This window comes from Sander lucioperca, chromosome 21, assembly GCF_008315115.2.
Source record: "Sander lucioperca isolate FBNREF2018 chromosome 21, SLUC_FBN_1.2, whole genome shotgun sequence".
Taxonomy (NCBI): Eukaryota; Metazoa; Chordata; class Actinopteri; order Perciformes; family Percidae; genus Sander; species Sander lucioperca.
Genome location: NC_050193.1, coordinates 12,377,796 through 12,398,289, shown reverse-complemented (window position 1 = coordinate 12,398,289; position 20,494 = coordinate 12,377,796). Strand labels below are relative to the sequence as shown.

Here is a 20,494-nt window from a genome sequence, read left to right as displayed (position 1 = left end):
AAATAATTAAGTGCATGTAAATAAGAAGTGTGTAGTGAGGATTTGGGGTCCAGATGGGAATATTACATTCAATTTGTTGCTGACAGGACGTTCCTACTTTTTCATCCCAGCTGCGTACCACATTAACACCAATATGACCTCATCACTAACGGTAGATGACCCCATAACGTCAACTCAAATTAAAGACCAGCCAAAACCAGAATGCTTATCCAGTGGCAAAGGCAAATAGTTAAACTGTGGATTTTAGCATTCTGCCAAAGTCACAAACCAACTTTGATTTCAAACCATGCAAATAAGTAAAGCATTTCTTAATCATTAAGTTGGTCAATACTGGCTCTCTACATGTGGAAATAAATGCCATTTTATACCATTTGCTTGCAGTTGGAATGGATTGGCACAGGAACATTGTTGATTTGATAATACAGTAAAAGTCTAACTTAAAAAAAGTCAAAGTCTTAAGAGCAATAGAGAATAAATATTTAACGATGACATGAAAACGTTGACTGTCTTTGTCATAGAGACTAGATTGAATGGATGTAGCTTTGCATGTTGGCTGAGCAGTCTTTTTGTCAGTGCTTTGTGTAATGTGATTCTTTAATGAGGGATTATAATCAACATTTAGACTCTTTACTTTTTTGATTGCTGTCAAAAGTTGTCTGTGATTAAAAATGATTAATCATATACATATTTAATCATACATTTACATTTTATGAAAAATTTCACTTTTATTGTGTACAGCAAAAGTGAAAATGCATTCATAACCACAAGTAATATCAAGAAATGCAATTTTAACTGAGAAAAAAAGAGACTCACAAGACGATTAAAACTATAAAAGGCAAGAGTTTCAAAATAAAATGTACAGGAGCTTATTGCAGATAAGTGGCTATGGACCACTGAGAGAATGTGCTGTAAATGGCACTGTGTTCAAATTGTTTAAAGAATCATCTGTCTGTGTTAATTGAAGGATTTCACGAGTCTAGTTAACCACCTGGAGACTGAGTTACTTCCTTCACTTCAATGATCACTTAAAGTTTTGCATTTTCTAGTGAAAAGAGGCACCATGAAATATGCTATGTAAGATATTTATTGAATGTTAGAAATTGTGGGAGTGGGAGCACATATTTTATATAATTTTTCTATGCTAGAAGTTCATAATACTCAAGAAATAACTCAAATTCCTGATATTGTATGTCGATGTGGGCAACCAAGTCCTCATATGCGTGCTGTTGTAGCAATGAAGCCCTCAAAGGCAGGACTGGTGCTTGTAGAGATATGCAGCCAAATGTGATTGATGCAATTAAAAATGAACAAGTTATTCCTTTTAGAACTAATGCAGTCCTTGAACTGATTTAGTTTAATGGCTCTTTTGTTCCCCCATGTTCAAGATACTGTAAAATTTCAAGGCACTGCATGTTCAAGGTATCATCATTTGCATGTTTGCACATGCTGACCATATATGTCTGTCACCACCTTTTTCCTCTGCTCACTCCCCTGCTAAAGCTGCTGACAACACGCAGGGCAACTACAGCCATTACTTTGGCCAAAGCAAGGGGACAAAATAATAACAATGCATAACTGCCAAATGTTTTTTTCTCCCTGTTCTATTGTCAGCTGCTCAGTCTTTCTCCCCCTACGCTTTCATGCAACCTCTCTTAGTCTTCCTCTATTACTTCATCCCTCCCCCTCTGCAGAGTGTCCAGGTAAAGGCCGTCGCCACCTGGTTGTTTTTGTAGTGCCCCATTATTCATTTTCTTGTCCGACTGCTTGCAAACTACTTACTGACTCTTTGTGTGAGAAAAATGCTTTGTTTACAGGGTATTTATGTGTAGTTGATTTGCCTTGATAAACACACACGTGTAACAGCGTTACACATGAATGTCTTTGGTCCAGATAACAAATGTATCTGGAAAAATTGTTTTTAGCTGGTGTGTTCGTTAAACAAACGTAACGTGTGTAACGTATGCATTTGCATTTGTAACGTATGCATTTGCAATGCCTGTGTGTGAGTAGTTTAACAAAAAAAAAAAAATGAATGTCTGAAATGAAATAGGATACTTTTGTGTATCACAATTTCATGATTTTGTATTTACCTGGGTGAAGGGCAGTTATGATAAATTAAACTCATCTTAGGTTTAAGGCATTATCTCTCTTTTTTTGTTGAAAATATGTCATTATTTAGGTATAAATGTGAACTCTCTGTCTCTCTCTCACACACACACACACACACACACACACACACACACACACACACACACACACACACACACACACACACACACACACACACACACACACACACAAAAAACACATGCTGGGACCTTCTTATCTGTCTCTTGTTTTTCTCTGGAGATGAGGCCAGCACTTGACACTTCATGGCCATTTCATGCTCAGCTCAGCTCTCTTCTCGATTCCACCCTCCCTCACTCTCTCAATGGAGGTTTTCCACTCAAAATGCAAAGAAATGGGCGAACAAGAAGGTTAGCACATTTTAATGAAAGTCTCTCCCCCCTCTCCATTCTGTTCATTTTCTCTCCGCTTGATCCCGTATCTGTGTTTCATTTTTCATCCATTTCAGTTTTTCTCTCTTGCTGATCCCTTCTTTATATTCATGGTTCTACAGTAGCCCATTCTCCTCTCCTCTCCTCTCCTCTCCTCTCCTCTCCTCTCCTCTCCTCTCCTCTCCTCTCCTCTCCTCTCCTTTCCTTCACCGTCCCTGTCTCCTCGAGCTTTCTCCCTTCATCCATTCTCTCCAACTCCTCTCCCTTGACATGTGAGTATGCACTCAAGTAGCGTCACAATCCTTTATCTTTACGAGTGGCCTATTCTTTGTGTGTGGATGGGGGGTGGGGGGGGGGGGGGGGGTTGCAGGCGAGCCGCAAATGCTCCAAGAGCCATATTCAAATCTCATTTCACACTGCTGAGGGTGAAAAGACCTGACACAGCACTCTGTGAGAAAAGGAGGAGAGGAAGAGAAAGAGAGAGTGAGAATGAGGAGTAGTGAAGGGAGGAATGTGAGAGATGGGAGTGAAATGATAGTAAAGACAGTGCTGGAAGTGGAAGAGGAGAGCAAGGGACATGACGTGGGAGAGGAAGAGAATAATGGCTGTTGGCATTAAGCTACCTACAGAAAAGGAGCAGAAAACAGAAAGGGAGATAGGGAGCAAAGAATGAATAGCACTCAGCCAATTGTTAAAAGGGAAGAAGAGGAGAATGGAGAAAGGACACAAAAATGGGTGAGGGAGCAGAATATCACCAGAGTACCAAGACAAGTTATGATGTTTTTCTCCCTGTCAGCAGGCATCGTATTTTTGTTGCAAGCTCTTTTTCGATTTCCAAAATAACATCTCTCTACCTAACTCCCTCTTTTCTCCAGGTGAAGCTCTGTTCCCTTCCTTTTCTTATGCTTTCCACAACCCACCTCCTTCCCTCTCTTGCACAATGTGCATGTTTATGCAAATGAGGTAATTAGGAAGCTGCTTGGCTTCCTTGGAGCTCTAAGGTTTGAGAAGAGGTGCGACGAGAGAAAAAGATAAGAAAGGTGGACGGATCAGGACTTAGGCTTTGGTGTTTGCTTGAAACAATGTTTGAGTGTGCATTTTTGTGCATCAGCATTACACATCCGTATATTATCACATATTCACTTTAAAGTATGTGTGTGTGTGTGTGTGTGTGTGTGTGTGTGTTGTGTGTGAGAGAGAAAGTGCAGTTTAATATGCTTTCCTATATTTCTATCACTGACACGTGTCTCTTTTTGCATGAAGAAGCCACAACTGTCCTGAAACCCTTCAGCTTACTCTGTTTTTCTCTTTTCCTTTTTGTCTGTCTCTTTTCTCCCTACTCCTCCTCCTCCTCCTCCTCAGCTCTCATGTTCCTACCTTCTGTCTGTCGCCATTGCTTACAGCCTTACCTGCTGCTATGTTGTTTTTCTCTGTTTCTGTCTCTTCTGTCTTGCTCGCCTCAGTCGCCTCAACCCCAGGTATTTTCATCCTCTAACTTATTTTCTTATTCTTTCATCCACATTTTTCCTATTGCATTTTGTTCATGGCTCCCGCTCTCTAACCTCTCACAGGCCTCTCTCTTATTTCTATGATTCAATCTTTTTTCCATCCCCATATTTCCCCTTGTCTGTTTCACCCTTCCTTTCTCCATGATGCCTTTCAAATCTTTGGTCATAAGCAGTTATCCTTTCTCTCGGTCTGCTTTTCTTTTTTTCGTTTTTATCCTAGTTGTTTCCTTCGCAAACACACAAACTCACACATGCAAGCATAAACATACTCAGACATAAACATACTGTACGTTTCAATGGCAGAGCAGGAAACATGCATAATCAGACCTCTACATGCATACACATGGACATGCACTCACATACGTGTGCTGTCAAGGTAGCTCTCATTTCTCAGGCTTGATATCAAGGCTTTTGTGTGCTCTTTCTCTCTCTCTTCCCACGGTGCTCTCTTCGTCCCATACTCTCTCTCTTACACACACAGACACAATGTTCTGAAAAAAACATATGCCTGCGCACGCTCACATTGCGCCATTTCTCCCTGAGTTTCCAAACTTTGGATGGCAGCTTCTGTCAGGGCATGAACGCAACTGGAAAGAGGTTTCTAAAAGGAGAGGAAGAGACAGTGAAGAGTCAGGGGGAGAAGAGATAAGGAGAGCTGACAGATGTTCGACTCAACGCTTTTTTGCCCCGCAGAGGAGAAAACGAGGAATGAATCTGACGTTACTTCTCCTCCTCCTCCATCACTTCCTCTTCCCTCTACTCTCTGTTTCTCTCCTCCCCTTCTTGTTTTCTCTGGTAAAGCCCACGTTAAACAGAATTGACTTCATTCCTTTGATCTTAAGGAAATTATGCTTTTAGGTAACTTTAAATAGAAACCAACAAAACGGAAGAGAATAGAACAGAGAAGATGTGCATCCCCCACATGCATCACAGACGGTGATGTAAAATACAAAAAGCTACATGGTTCACAAGTAAGTCTAGTTAAACTTCGAGGGAGGGAGGCTAAACGCTTCACACTGAAACTAAATCACAAAGCCTCTCAAAAGAAGTCCCACAGCCTCTCTCGCCATTTAAATAAGGAAGATAATAGTGCTTCTAGCCAATTAAGGAACACCTGTGACAATGATAACACCCACTGTCCCCATTACTGATACTATAGTTACCTTGTGTGTGTGCGTGTGCGTGTGCACGTGCGTGTATGTGTGTGTGTGTGTGTGTGTGTGTGTGTGTGTGTGTGTGTGTGTGTGTGTGTGTGTGTGTGTGTGTGTGTGTGTTGTGTGTGTGTGTATGCACACGCAAAACGGAGGGTAGAGGACATTGTAGAAAAAGAACAAAATCTAATGGAAGTCAGGATCTTGCACGCGCACACACACACACACACACACACACACACACACACACACACACTCACACACACATACACAGGCAAACTGCCGACATTTTCCGTACACCTGTCCGTATGAGTCAATGTGACTTGAACGTCCTCGGTCCCCCTGCCACTGTCAGTGTAGTCGGCAAGGAGCAGGCAACTCAGGTTTTGGAGCCTGAAAACACACATATACACACACTCACCAAAGCTGACAGGCTGCAGTAAAAGCACTCGCACATCAGCCTATAAGATTGACCGTTTGGTTTATTTTGCACGCCTACAAGTATGAGATCCTTCTGCCACACACACGGGCAGCTTGAGGGAAATGCATGTCATTTATCAGAGTGAAAGAATGACAGCAAAGGCTCTAATAGTAAATCATTTGCAGCATTATTGGACCTCCCCTCCCTCGCCAATATGGATTTGTGTTGGGAAGCAGGGGGAGCCTGTTATAAATCAGTCAATAACACACAGAAGTGTGTGCACACAAACTTCCACAAAGCATAGAAAGGACACCCCCCCACACCCCCCATCACTTAGCTGTAGCTGACACATGTATACACACAAACACACACAAACACAAACACAAACACACACACACACACACACACACACACACACACACACACACACACACACACACACACACACACACACACACACACACAGAATCATCAGAAATAATAATAAACTAGTACAGTTGAAAATGTGCCTGTTTGGAACGGGCTGATTGCTTGGCCTGTGGTATTGCTGCTTGTAGAATTCATCAAAACCAAATTGTACCCCAAACCTACTTACAGAAGGACCCCAAACCACTTCATATGCAACTCCCCTGTATACCCTACTACTAACTTACTGATTTAGCTGACAGAGAACGTCGCAGATTCAGAATGTAATCACAAAATATCACAATGACAATGTGGAGTAATCAGACGTTAGCGTCATGGACTCATGGCAGTGTGCTACCCAACTGGCCCGTTATGAGAGCTAATCAGCACATATCTGCGTTAATCAACCACCAGAACCGGACTCTGTGTGTGTGTGTGTGTGTGTGTGTGTGTGTGTGTGTGTGCGAAGAGAGAGAGAGAGAGAAAGAGAGAGAGAGAGAGAGAGAGAGAGAGACTGTGTTGTCTCGTGTGGTATGATCGTTAACAAATTTAACATTTCAGAGGTGTTAATTTCCATACAGGTTTAGTGGCTTGACAGTTAAGGGTGAAGTAGGGGATTTGATTCGTGGGGGTATTTTGGCGACTGTAATGTTATTAGTTAGCAGTATACTTAATTAACCCGGGGTGAGTCTGATGAGAAGTGCTGTGTCTGCCCGATTCAGCTCTGAGATTTTCTCGCATTGCACAGCAATGTGAAGGAATAATCTCCGAGATTACTTTATATTCTGCCTCTGGTTAGAAGTATTGAATGTAGGCTACAGTTCACAGCAACTTAATACTATATAGTGTCTGGCTTTTGTTTGATATTTAGTGTTGGCAAATGGCTTTTTGTTCTTAGTGGAAAAATAGACACGGAAGAAAGTAGCGCCTTTTTTTCGCCAACCTTATTCCACACAACAGTCGCAATGTTCCTTTCAGCTAACGTTATCTGCTCGTGCTCCAGTTAAGTGAAGACAAGTAAGTTTGGTATATCCAGCAATCATGTAGCTAACATTGGAGGCAGGAAAAGAGTCAAAGGCGGTAAAGCTGTTGTAAAGCGTTCTGCATGTGGCATTTGCGTGTGGCGTGCAGGTTTTGTGGGTCTGAGGTGTATGTCACATTTCAGCTGCCAAAGTGTTCACTCAGTGTGCCCTGTGAGAGGGGGAGTGGCCAGCTGCTAGAGCGGCAAAAGCCAATGTGTGCTTCTTTTACCGATATACACACACACACACACACACACACACACACAGACAGACAGTTCCTGCAATTTATAGATAGATGTGGTGATAACCAGCTTGTGACAGCAGTTGAGTTTTTCTTGTGTAGATCTCCTGCAGTTTTAATTCTGCTTCCTGTTCTCCGCAGTCCTCCACACTTATTATGAATCATATGTTACTGAATATACAGATATATTACAATTACAATTACAATATACAGACAAATCGTGCCATTAAGACATGTCCTCAGGCAGCTTTTGTAAACGTGAAGTAAATTAGAAAATCACAACTAAATCAAAACACAGCTATGATATTGATACAGTTGGTAGCTGACAGTACCATAGCTAGCATGAGTGAAGAAAAACTAAAGACTAAAGCAGCTATAGTCTACAAGAGGAGAAAGGCAACATTACATGGTGACATTTGAAATACCTGCTTTCTACTGGAACATGCCGACTCAAAATTCGAAATGCCTGATGAGCTTCATGAATCTACTTCTTTTCCCAAATTGAACTTGAATGCTAAACTGATAAAGATTTCAACATGAAAGTGAAATGACAAGATTACAGTCAAATGGGGAAATGAACAGTGATGTCAGCAGGCTACAGCATTGATGTATATAATAGCTTGTATAATAAAGTACTTTACAATGAAGTCCACTCCTTAATAGAGCTATGTTTGTAGTCTTTAGTCAATGTCTAGCCTCTGCACTCTCTGTGCAGTGAGCTGTGATCCAATTTGTAGGTCCTAGCCTCCACTCGCTTCTCTCCAGCTCATTTCTCAGCCTGTCTGTCTCCCTGCCGCCCAATGAATTCATATTATTACACCTGAATGGTAGCATGACCCAAACTGTAAAGGCTGTTAGCATGGTGCTTTTGCAATTGTTTCACTCCTTCATAGTGCAAAGTATTGTATTAACATCAGTAATAGGTTGTCAAACAATAAAGCACTCATGCTGACTTAAAGACACAAATATGTTCTTGACATCCGCTCAAACTGTGCATGCACAGGGATAGTCCCAGCTGCTTGGCAAAAGCTTATGCTGTTAAAACAGATTAGGCTTACGGGGGCCACTGCTCCAGTGTAATCGACCAGCAGCCACTCTTTAAAGATGATTTCTGACTCAGAGCTCAGTATCCTCTTCATGTTAGAAAGGGAGACAGAGTGACTGAGAGAGAGAATTAAAGAAAAGGAATAAGACGTAGAGAGGCAGAAGAGCTACAGAGAGCAAGGGAATGGGGCAACAGAGGGGATAAGAAGAGGAGATAAAGTGGAGGGAGAGGATGGGTAGAAATCAAAACAGATGGAAATTTAAAATTCCAAAAGGAAGATGTGAGATATAAGAAGAATCAAAGCAAATATTTTAGCTATTCCTAAAATCACAAAATGAATTACCAAAAACTATACTTGACAACATAAAGTACACATTAAAGTCAAGCTGTCTTTTCCATTCAAAACTTTAAAAAAAATACTGAAGGGAATACATCCTAACTCTTTCAACAGTTCCCAAGACTATCAACTCTTTGTCATGCTAAATGTTTGACCTTTTTGAACAGTCTGGCTTCAGTTCCCTACCATTTGTTCTAGGCAGCATGTGCAGCTGCAAACACTTTTATGTGAAGTGGAATAATTTTGGTTATGTCGGTTATGAGCTCAATAACTTGGGTGTTGATTCTCAGTGGTAACAGCATTATTAACTTCCAAACAGGAGTTATTTGGTTTCAGCATGAAAAATATAATTATATATAATATAATGCATCTTTTCCTCAACAGCCTGATGATGATGATGATACAGATGTATTACTGTTTTTAACCATGCAGTATATATTCACACATTAGAATTACCTTTGTGGATTTCCAAAATGTGACCTGTGATATTAGTGTAGACCAATGACGGGTTTTTTCAGAACATATGACTGTTCGGGGTAAATCTGCCACTCAGCTGGTCTGTGATCCATAACAGATGTCTGGGCCAATGTGGTTATTCTGCCGAGTCAGGATAACACTGCTGGAAGCTGGAGATGGGTACGACACCCATATGTCACCTACGAACTGAAATACCCCAAAAGTGTCTGGCTGTGGCTGCAGGTTAACAACCCATCTCCCTGCAGTGGATGAGGATATTTTTACCCATTTCAGGACACATATTTAAACTACCAAATTTGACACAAGCACAGAACGCTGAATTTAAGAGAAGAAAAATATGCCATACAATACTGTGGTATTGGTGATGCAGTATTTCCTGGGTTTAACTTATCCTACCTTGTGTAGAACTGGTATAAAACTGTTGTTTTGAGAATAAGTTTACATTTAATTATGGAGTGCATTAATACAAGCAAGTCTTAAAGGACTTTTACAGAGACGAGACTCAATAAAGAAGAAAATTATCGTCACATTTTTTCGGGCCTATTGACATATTGGAGCATTTCATAAATAAGCCCCCCTAGCAGTGGCAGGAAATATAACTGGTCCTCATATCTAAACCAGAGAACCTAACGGCCCCTTTTTCAAACGCATCGTTGACGTTGTGAAACGGTCGCAGTAGTAAACTACTTGGGTTAGGTTTAGCAGAACGTAGTCTATATCGTTCCACTTCCGGGATTGCTTCGGTGCTGCAGGAAATTCTGCTGGATGCGTGTTTTTTCCGGTTCCTTCCGCTTTCTTTGTGTTGGAATTTTAAATTTGGTGGATTTATGAGGACTATGGTTAACTGCTCCTCAGATTAGACAGACTAAGCAGAACGGGATGTTAGTTCCGTCTGTTCCATAAAGTTAAAAAAAAAAACCTCACCATTTGCTTTTATTTTACAAACAGGATATTAACCACAGACTCCTAGGTGAAAGTCCTAAATTTGTTTGAATTATCCACCACCCAAACCTACCTCCTTACATGGAATTTGGCACTCCTACACATCACCATACTTCCTGCTTTGCTCCCATCATAATTATTACCTCCACTAGACGGTGTTGCCATAATAAACGTATATATATGAGCCGTTATTGCTTTTGAACAAACAACTTATGGAGGCATTTTTCAGGGGAGGACAGTGTCTTTTCAGTTCAGAGCGACTTCTCCCAGAAGTTGCCTTCTTCTTTATTCCACCATAAGCCAATGAAGAACAGCATGATTTATAATAGTACAATAATACATAATAATTGTACATAAAATACAGTGGATTTTGGAATTTCCCGAAAAACATTTGGCATTAACATGCTTTTGTCTTCAGTTCAGCTCTATTTAAAGCTTTAGTGCCTAACTTTTAAAATTAATATTAATATTAACGAATGTCCGTTACATTCATGCCATTGCCAAATGAGTTGCTACAAAGCTATCAGCTCCACACAACTCTCTGTGTATTTCTCAGTATGGCTATGTTCAGAAGATTGTCTCGTCCCGCGATTTTCGCGCACAGAAACTCGAGTGAAGATAATTACCTCTTCTGAAGACTCATGTTTTTTTAATCCTCCGTGTCCTCCTTGACTACTAGCAACTGTGTGGAGGAGAGGTGGGGGGATGTGCAATCACTGAAGGCTTGTATCATGTGGATGCCCCGACCGTTTTGCTATCATTACTTAGAATTCCTCATGGGGCGACAGAAACTACGCACTATAGCTTTAATTGATCTTCTCATAATTCATCTCAAATTCACCAGCAAATTGACACTGAGCTCTGATGTCTGTGCTTGGGACACTGCTTGCCCTATGCACTCTGATTGTAACTAAAATCAGACATAACATGAAGGATGACTGAATCCCATGCACACTGCCCTGTGACAGCCTGTCACAGATAGTGTTGATGCAGCATGTTCACTGCCTCCTTTACTTTTCTAAGAGGAATATTCTAGGTGCTCTGCTCCAACAACAATGGCCAGACAGTTATTTAGTGTTTTCTTCCTCCTTTTGATCTCTTAAGGATTATTCAAAGTAAAACACAAGGGTCCTTATTTCGTGTTGTCCAGACATAAAGCCAGGCTGGTGTAATGTAGAAAGTGGCACAACTGAAAAGAAAACAATAATGCAGAACTGAAAATGAAAAAATAAACTCCAACAGCAAGGCACAATTATATTAAACTGTTGTGTAAAGTTAATCCAAACCCATTTTGAACGTGCAGTAAACATGTTGCATCAAACTCCAAAGTCTATTTATGTTGACATATTTAAATATTACTATGGCACTAAACCAGACATATTGTGTTCTTCTTCATTCTGCGAGTCACATTTATCAGATTTTAGAATGCTATTTTATAGTGCTTTCAAAAAGCCAGCCATCTTAGTCAGCGGTGACTCTCCTGTCACTGGCTGCTTTCTAAATACATTATACTGTCATTGAAAATATCGATAGTCTAAATAACAAGGTAATGTGTTGTTTTGATCACTCAGCAATAGGTGTCAAAACTAGTTTGTCTCGGGTAACTGGATGAAGCATTGACTGACAAAGCTGACGAGACAGGGAGTGTGTATGTTGTGTAGTCTAAGTTGTGTTCTCAAAGGGGTGATTATAATAGCATTAGCCACTCTCTGTGGCTGAATAGTCCAATGGTGCATGTTTCTTCTGAGACATATACACACACACACACACACACACACACACACACACACACACACACACACATCCATCTGGGACGGTATAAATCATCAGGGATCTGCCCAGTGTTTTCTCATATGCTCAATGTTCTTGCTCATTTTTCAGCCCAGTCACACACAGCTGATGGTGTGTGTATTCAAGTCATGATATTGAGCTTCCTCTACTGGGTTTTAACACAGTGAGAGAAAGAATTTACGAGACGTTTAAACCAGGTGCAGTGTTAAGTTGGTGTGACAGTCAGATCCCTGGCTGTCTGTGAGTGCTATGCTGGGCTTAGCATTGTCTCAAATCACCTGACACACAATTCAATTTCAATTCAATTTTATTTATAGACACCGGTACTAATACCAATACTGAGACTTTGATACCGGTTCCTAAACAATACTTTTTTTGATACCAATTTTATAAAACAGAAAGGTTTCTCCTGTGTGTCTCTAGGACGTGTAACATACGAGCCAATCACCAGCATTATTAGATCTTGGTAGAAGCATGCTGCATGCTTATTGGCTCGCTCACTCTGATGAGATTTACTCCTTAGGTATTAAAATTGGGTATTGAATGACGCAGCATTTTTCAATACTCAATACTTTAGAGGCAATTCAGTCGGTGCCTAAAAAGTATTGAATTCGGTACCTAGCCCTAGTATTATGTCCTACGATATGTCAAATTTGGTATCGGTTCTTTTCAAAGTAGATTTAGACTTCCTTGAAAAGCAATATTAGTCCTATGCATAGCACAATAGGAGATGTGTGCGGACACCAGGAGGTAGAAAAGAAACCTGCATCACCATGATGTTTTGCGAGTAAAACTGTACAAATCAAGGAATTCTAGTTAAAGTATCTTGCTCATACCAATACTGCCTAAGTTCATCAGTTCAGTGAAATGTTCATTACACCGGGTCAGTCAGTGATATTTTAACTATAACAAGGAGAAGCAGCTTCACAGATACACTACAATGGCACATAGACATAGAGACGTTGTTTCTCCTTGTTGCAGCAAGGACTGATTTTAGCTTTAAGGAACAACACAACAAACATTCTTCTTTAAAAGCACTTTACACGTTCGTATAATACTAAACATGCATAGCTCACAGGCATCAAGCACAGATTTGGAAGCTCACATAGTTTCTTGTTTTAAGCCTTCAATTCCTTATCTTGAGCCTTAACTTTTGAGCTTGTTCAATGACTCACTGAGAATTGTAGTAATTACTTGTATGCCTTGGGTATCATACATCAGATTTTTGATCTCTGTGGAAACAGCCAGCCAGAAAACAAACACCTAAAAACACAGCTTTTCTCTGCTTTTTTACAGTATATTCAAATTGGCAGTATGAAACGATTGAAATGAAGAATGTGTTGCCCAAACCCCTTATGGATTCACAGTATGTTTTTCGCTGTTGTTTTCCTTGAGCCTCTTCCTGTGTTTGCCTCAGACTGTCGCAGTGACTGTGTGTGGGAGGGGGAAAGCAAGTTTTTCAATGGCTTATCGCAGCCTTTAGCTCATAGTGCAGCTAAATGGGTGACTGTATATTCACTACCCCAATTAAGGGTGTTAATGTGTGAGAGTATGGATGTTGAGGAAGTGTGAATGTGTTTGTGTGGGGGTGCTGACACAGCAGTGGGGGCCTTGTGGGTAGTCTCTCTCTCTCTATCTCAGTTTCTCTGTGTCAAACGAATGCATTCATCATCAGTCGTCATCACAAAAATCACATTTAGGGGAAGCTTTCCCAGCATGCAGGAATATTGTAGCAGCGATAGTTAAATAACAAATTTAAGGCTAATGGCATACTTTTCACTGTCTTCACTACAGACACACCGTAGACAGACAAATAGTCATACACAGAATCCACATAACGCACTCCTTTCTGCAAAGCCATCTCCTGCTTAATTGTAGTTGCCCATAATAGCTGCAGGGTCTCTCTAAGGCCTTGTTCACACTACCAGCCCAAATCAGGTTTTTGGTATATCCAGATTGTATCTAGATTGATTTTAGAAAGTCCAGACAGCAAAAAATCACATGAAATGCGATTTCTGTAAATTGGGTCCAAACCACATTTGGAGGTGGGAAATGCGATTCCAATCGGATTTCTGTCTCAGTCCCGAGACTGGCCGCTCAAATCATATTTCAAAGTGTCTTTTGCGTCACTCGTGTAGCTGAGGGTTATGAATTACTTATGCAGATAATACAGTAAAATATATAAGAGGCTCTGTAGTCAGAACCAGTCAGAACCAAAACAGCCTATTAACTTCCACATTGTTAACGGCAGCGCAGCTTTACTCTAGGGTGACCAGATCACCGAAACCGGTCACCGTCACCGAAACCGGGGACTGTCCCCAGCTGGAGCTGTCCCCGGAAATGTCCCCGGTTTTCACTGTGACTGACAGACCCAAAATTGGAATAAAAGAAAGAAAACATTGACCAAATGTATAGTCGCGCACCTACACGCGCAGGCTCAAGACAGCCAGAGCAAGCGCTGCTCAGTGCTCAACTTCGGTAAAGTTAGAAAGATATTCACAGATTCGAACTTCCGGGATCAATTACTCTGCAGCATCTTTCCTACCGTAGTAAGGTAAACAACGAGCTACAAACTCATTTTCATCAAAACGAGCCGTCCTCCAACCTGGAGAAATAACATTGGTCTCTACGAGCAGCCGGCAGTGAGACAGTAGTAAGACGAGTGCTTAGGGACGGTCTATAAACTACAACACCGAAAAGAGATACAACAAAAATATTTATTAATTTAATGATTAAATAAGGTAGTGTCTCCAAACTTACCTCAATTATAACTTGTCTCCTGCTAGTTGTACTACAGCACTTACTTTTCAAAAATAGGCATATGCCTAATTTTGGGGAATATTTTTTGCCAAAAAAATTACAGAGTCATGATTCCAAAACTACTCCACACATAGATGCCCCCCTGCTGGTTGTACTACAGCACTTACCTTTAAAAAAATAAGCATCTTCATAATTTTGGGCAATATTTTTTTGCCAAAAACATTTAATATTTGAATAATTAAATAGAGTTCTGTCTCTAAACTTCCCTCACATATAATTAGTCTTCTGCTGGTTATACTACATCACTTACTTTTCAAAAATAGGCATATGCAAAATTTGGGGGAGTATTTTTTGGCATAATTTTTTTTTTATATATGTCATAATTACAAAGAGGCATGTCTCCAAAACTACTCCACACATAGAACACCTCCTGCTTGTTGTCTGAATTTATTTTCAAAGTGCACCAGATTGAGGCATTTAAACGTTAAAATAGACAACATTTTCTAACAGGGGAGCATGCCCATGGACCCCCCCTAGGGGGGCTTGTGCCCCAGTGCAGCTCTAGGTCTAGTGACGCCCCTGGGGCAGTGTCCCCGTTTTAAGTTTACAAAGATAAAAACATTACCTGTTTTGGAGGTATTTTGGAGGTATAAAATGTCCCCGGATTTTGTCTCAGAAATCTGGTCACCTACTCCTCCATTTTTACCTTTACAAAAGCCCAGCTTAAATTCACTGCGAGCATTTAGCTAAAATGGTAAATCAACGAAATAGCATAACATTACTCGCAACACAACACACAACGACAAATCCAGAGTGACGGAAGTGCTGAGCAGAATCAATGTTGCTATGAGGAGAACAACAGTCCTTCAAACAGCGCGATTGTTTGATCTGAGTTCTGATCTGATTTCAGAAACAAATCAAATTTGCCTGCCATCTGAACATAGCCTAAGAAGCTTTGTCACGGGAAATAAAACACTGCAGAGTCAGAATAAAATCCCTGCCTTCACTGGAAGCAGCTGTTGCCATGGTGAAGCTAACTCAAAATGCCATTTTTGGAAAGGCAAAACAATATGCATGTGAATGTAATGGGGTAATACATGCATATATACAGTAGGTATACTACCAGATAATTATGAGGCAGAGAGAGAGACTTCCTGAATCAGTGTATCGCTGTGTGTGGTGGGTGACTTTCCGCTTTCTAATGTTTTGATCTCTCCACCTGGTTTTAACATCTCGTCAGAGTATTAGCTCTGGAGCTGAGAGAGATACCGGGTACTAAATCACCACTGTCCTATATTCTTAGCTTGTAATGAATAGCCTTTAATATCATTATCCTATAAAAATAAAGTCTGCTCTCCCACTAGCACTTAATCCTACGGTAGGATTTAGTGCAAGCAAACACATTTAGTCATGCATGAATGCATGCACATAAAGGAAACCACACCTACGCATGCATGTTTGTAGTTATCTGCTTGCGTTTGTAGCACAGACATGCAAATATCACAGATGCTAAAGTCTGTCTTTGTGTGTGTGTGTGTGTGTGTGTGTGTATATGTGTGTGTGTGTAAAAGACATGTACATATGTCCAGCCTCTCGCTTGGCTCCTCACCTCTTGCTGGCTACCTCCTTTGGCTGCCAGTTAAAAGCAAGAGGACTACTAAGTCCAGTATGTTATTATGCATTCACTTAAACTCTGGTAATGGTTGACTTGATTGCCGACTGTCATGTTATGTGTCATTGCTCTTTTTTTCTTCTTCTTATATTAGTCCTCTGTTTGCCTTTGAATCCTTGAAACGACATGTGAACTCATGACACCACTTCTTTATAAATTGAAACTCCAGTATTTGGCTTTTTTTTTCTTACATGAGCCAATGCACGTAAAGCCAAATTATATGCAGCATTGCTGCTATTGTATCTAATGTTTTAATATACAGGCCTGTGTTAAAATTGCACATTTGATCATGCAAAAACACGTACACATTTTGTGTGTCTATGTATATGCATGCTGATCTATATACACAGATAAAAGTGAATACATTCATGAGCTAAGTGGTAAGAGATGGAAAGCCATTTCCTCTCCCACAACACTGTGATGGGTCTAAATGAATTGTCAGTGAATGTGCAATGACTGTTGACATTGATTTAGTATTTCTGCCATACCCCTCTGTGTGTGTTTGATTGCGAGAGGTGATTGTTATCAGTAAGCAATGTGTTCCGTTATGCAGACAAGTGAGTTTATGATAAGAGCAGTTGCTTATGCAGGGCTAAGAGACAGCGAGAGACTAATGGGCCTTTCAGTCTGGAAAACAACAATTATTAAATATCTGTGAGTTGTGAGGTGATGTTATGACATGGGGGTGATCAAGTGGTCTGTGTGAGTGACTGCATAGCCAAAAGCCTGCTTGTCCAGTCAAGCCATCATGAAATGAACCATTTTAATTGCAGTTAATTTGCTGCAGTGCATGCAGTACTGCATGGTAATTAAATCCAAGCAGTCCATTTTTTGTTATCTAAAGTCTCATGGAAATCGGTGGTGTATCAAACAATGTGATAATTATTTCATTCCTTTAATCCCAGTGTCAACTTGCGTTGTCTTTCAGATCTCGGCTTGGTTGCCATGACGAGCGAGGAGTGTCCTGTGCCGCTGGGGAGCATTTCCTCAGCAGGGCCAGGGCAGAGTGAGGAATACGGCTTGGCGCAGGCTGATGACATCATTGAGGAAGTGGGTTCAGGTGATGACGTCAGTATCGGCAGTGACCTAAGCACTCTTGTGTTGCCCTACCCAGAGCTGGCACCTGTGGTCTTCTTCTGCCTAAAGCAAACCACCTGTCCTCGCAACTGGTGCATCCGTATGGTCTCCAGTCCATATCCTTTCATTGACTGGTGGAGCTGGCTCCTTTTAACCTTAACCTTAATGATAACATTTACTTCATCAATTATGCTTCATCATTCTCTAACCCTTATTATTCACCTGTACACGTAACAGCTCCAAGTGCATGTTCAGTTTTAAATATGAAGTTCATGCAATGCACTTTAATTGTATCTGTTTAAAACACTCACCTTCGTTAACCTCATTCTTAACCTCTTCTGTTCATTGGTACACCTTTGATGCAGCATATTTTCATCTCCTCAGCTAACACTGGTGCTCCAGTCGCTTTTTATTAGAGCCTTTTGTCTGCCATCAGTTTCTCTCCTTTATGATATCTTCCTTCTCTGTTTTGTGTTCTTTTAATACACTTTTTTTTTATCCATCTTGATCCTGACTCCCTATCCTATCCTTTCTCACTCCTTTATATTTTTGGATTTTCTACCACATTACAACAGACATCCCAGAATCTACTCAAAGTAAGTGTGTTTGACATCTTTATACAACCACAACTATAGTGGTCAGCATTGCACTACTTAAACAATGGGATGTGTGTGTGTGTGTGTGTGTGTGTGTGTGTGTGTGTGTGTGTGTGTGTGTGTGTGTGTGTGTGTGTGTGTGTGTGTGGTTTTACTCTGCACCTACACTAAGTGGCAGTGAGACTAAGTGGGTGATCCTTTCACTCCTTATCTTATCTTAAGACCACACTTGGCTGGCTGCGGCACTGCTGCGAAAGTGTATGTACATCTAAGTGCAATATGACCATGGCCCTATTAACAACCACTAGTCGGAGTGTAGGGCTCCAAGGATTGCAATGTCAGTAAGATGTTTGCTTGGTCAGTCGGTTAGTTCAAACCTTTTTGAACACATGACCTATCATTGTCATCTGTAAGGGGCAACTAGATTCTCAAGCTTTTTCTGTTTAAGTTTAAATTTAAAATACCAAATACCAGAATGCAGTACAATTAGAAAAGAAAAGATAGGGAATGAATGATGGAGGGCATAGGCTGTGTTAAATGAATCCATGTTGAGCAAATGTCTTAATATAGACAACAAGACAGTGTTTTTAGACAGAAAATTAGTTATAGCAAAAGCCCATGAAATGCATTATAAGTTAGGAGTTTGACTTTACGGTATATTCAACCTGCGCATTTACTGGAAGGAAGCATGTGAGGATAGACTCACACCATGGTAATATGTCTGTATCACAAACAAACAAATGGGTGGCCAGAAAATCAGGACATCAGAGGGAGAGTGCAGGCAGTCAGATAGACGAAACTGGACAGTGAGACTTTCTGTTTGCCTTTTAGACTCCATCTTTGATGTTTGGAGAAAAAGAGGTTTCAGAAGGATTTTACACTGCTTGCTAATGGCTGAGTTCTGCTGCTCTCTGTTGGCCCCACACCACAGGGGAAAAACATGCGGCGAATACACACACACACACACACACATACACACACACACACACACACACACACACACACACACACACACACACACTCCAAATCTTATTTCACATTGCCTGAGCTTCTATTGCAGCTCACTGGTTGCTGAACACCCATTGTGGCTGAAACTGTAAGCATGTTAAAACACAGAGAGACACACCTGTGTATGTGCGTTTGTGTGTGTGAGAAAGAGAGTGTGTGAGAAAAATATAAAGTGAGTGTGAGAAAGTTGAATAAGATCGAGGGTGTGTGGTAAGTTGGAAGGTTGTTATTGCAGTGACTTGAGGTGATTTTCCTCTTGTGGAATCAGCTGGAGAGTCAAGAAAACACATAAACGCACACTTCAGTCCATGCTGGTTAGTTAAGTGTTACTTTTGCCATTTTTGACTGTGTTAGTTTAGACCAGGGGTGGCGAACCTGTGGCTCTTGAGCCATATGCGGCTCTTTGCCTGCTCCTGTGAGGCTCTTACTGTGTGGCTGTGGGCTGTGTCATTGGTTGATTGTTGTTTTTAACTTTTCTGAAACATACAGTATTTCAGATAAGTAAAAAAAAAAACACATTTGAATGCATCTGCCAATACATTTGCCAGAGTTTTGAGGACAGATTCTGCAACCTGAGGAAAAACAGCGGCCACAGATCACCTTCCTCGTTAACCCTTTCACTGCTGAATCCGATTGTTTGAAAGCCCCTTTAGTGACAAATGAGTGAGAGAGTTGCTTCGAGTGGCCACAACCGAGTTCAAGCAAGACCTGAAAAGGACTGTGGATAACAAAGACTGTCAGGTTTCCCACTGAGTCAATCTAAGTGAGAAAAAAAACTATGAAAACTGCTATGTATTATGACTGTCATTAGATCTGGAAGACACTGTTGCTGTTGTAGTGTGGACGTGCATTTGTTGTGTGGCTTTTTGCTATGGTGCGTTTGTTTTTGTGGCTCTTTATGCTGAACTGGTTGTCCACCCCTGGTTTAGACAGTTTTGAAGTTGCTGAAGTGTGTGTGTGTGTGTGTGTGTGTGTGTGTGTGTGTGTGTGTGTGTGTGTGTGTGTGTGTGTGTGTGTGTGTGTGTGTGTGTGTGGGATGGCAGTATATTCACAGGCTTTGTGCCTTTTCTTCTGTAGGACTAGGAAGATGTATGTGTGCATCTACTGTTTGTGTGGGACTTTGGTGGAACAATGATTTGTACCCGTTTGAGTAGGTGTATTGATCGTACTAAAGCAGACAGCACTGTATATAGATATGTTGGTTTGCTTATGTACTGAGCAAATATGAGCACAGCACAGTTTTGTTGTGAAGACTTTGCTGATGAAACAGTATGCTACCGGACCATAGTGATACAATGACAAGATCAGCCTCATTTCACAGTCATCAAATAGTTTTGCTTGTGCTCATCCAGTGTAGATGTGTGTGTAGGGGGGCAATAAGTGGTTGTTTCACCATCTCTTTGCAGATCAATAATTCTGTTCACAACACAGTAACTGTGAGAGGCCTTCAGTGACTGACACACACACACACACACACACACACACACACACACACACACACACACATACTATGATGCTCTCCCACGCTTGCCTGCAGAGCACC

General features: G+C 40.9%; 1 long non-coding RNA gene across 1 annotated transcript in view; it reads left to right on the top strand.

Annotated features, from left to right (window-relative positions):
• LOC118494112 overlaps nucleotides 1-18,060 on the top strand; it is a 51,543-nt gene extending 33,483 nt beyond the window's left edge. The window contains exon 3 of the long non-coding RNA XR_004896171.1: nucleotides 17,199-18,060. This is a non-coding gene — a long non-coding RNA (uncharacterized LOC118494112). The remainder of the gene's footprint in view (nucleotides 1-17,198) is intronic.
• The last annotated feature ends 2,434 nt before the right edge of the window (nucleotides 18,061-20,494 follow it).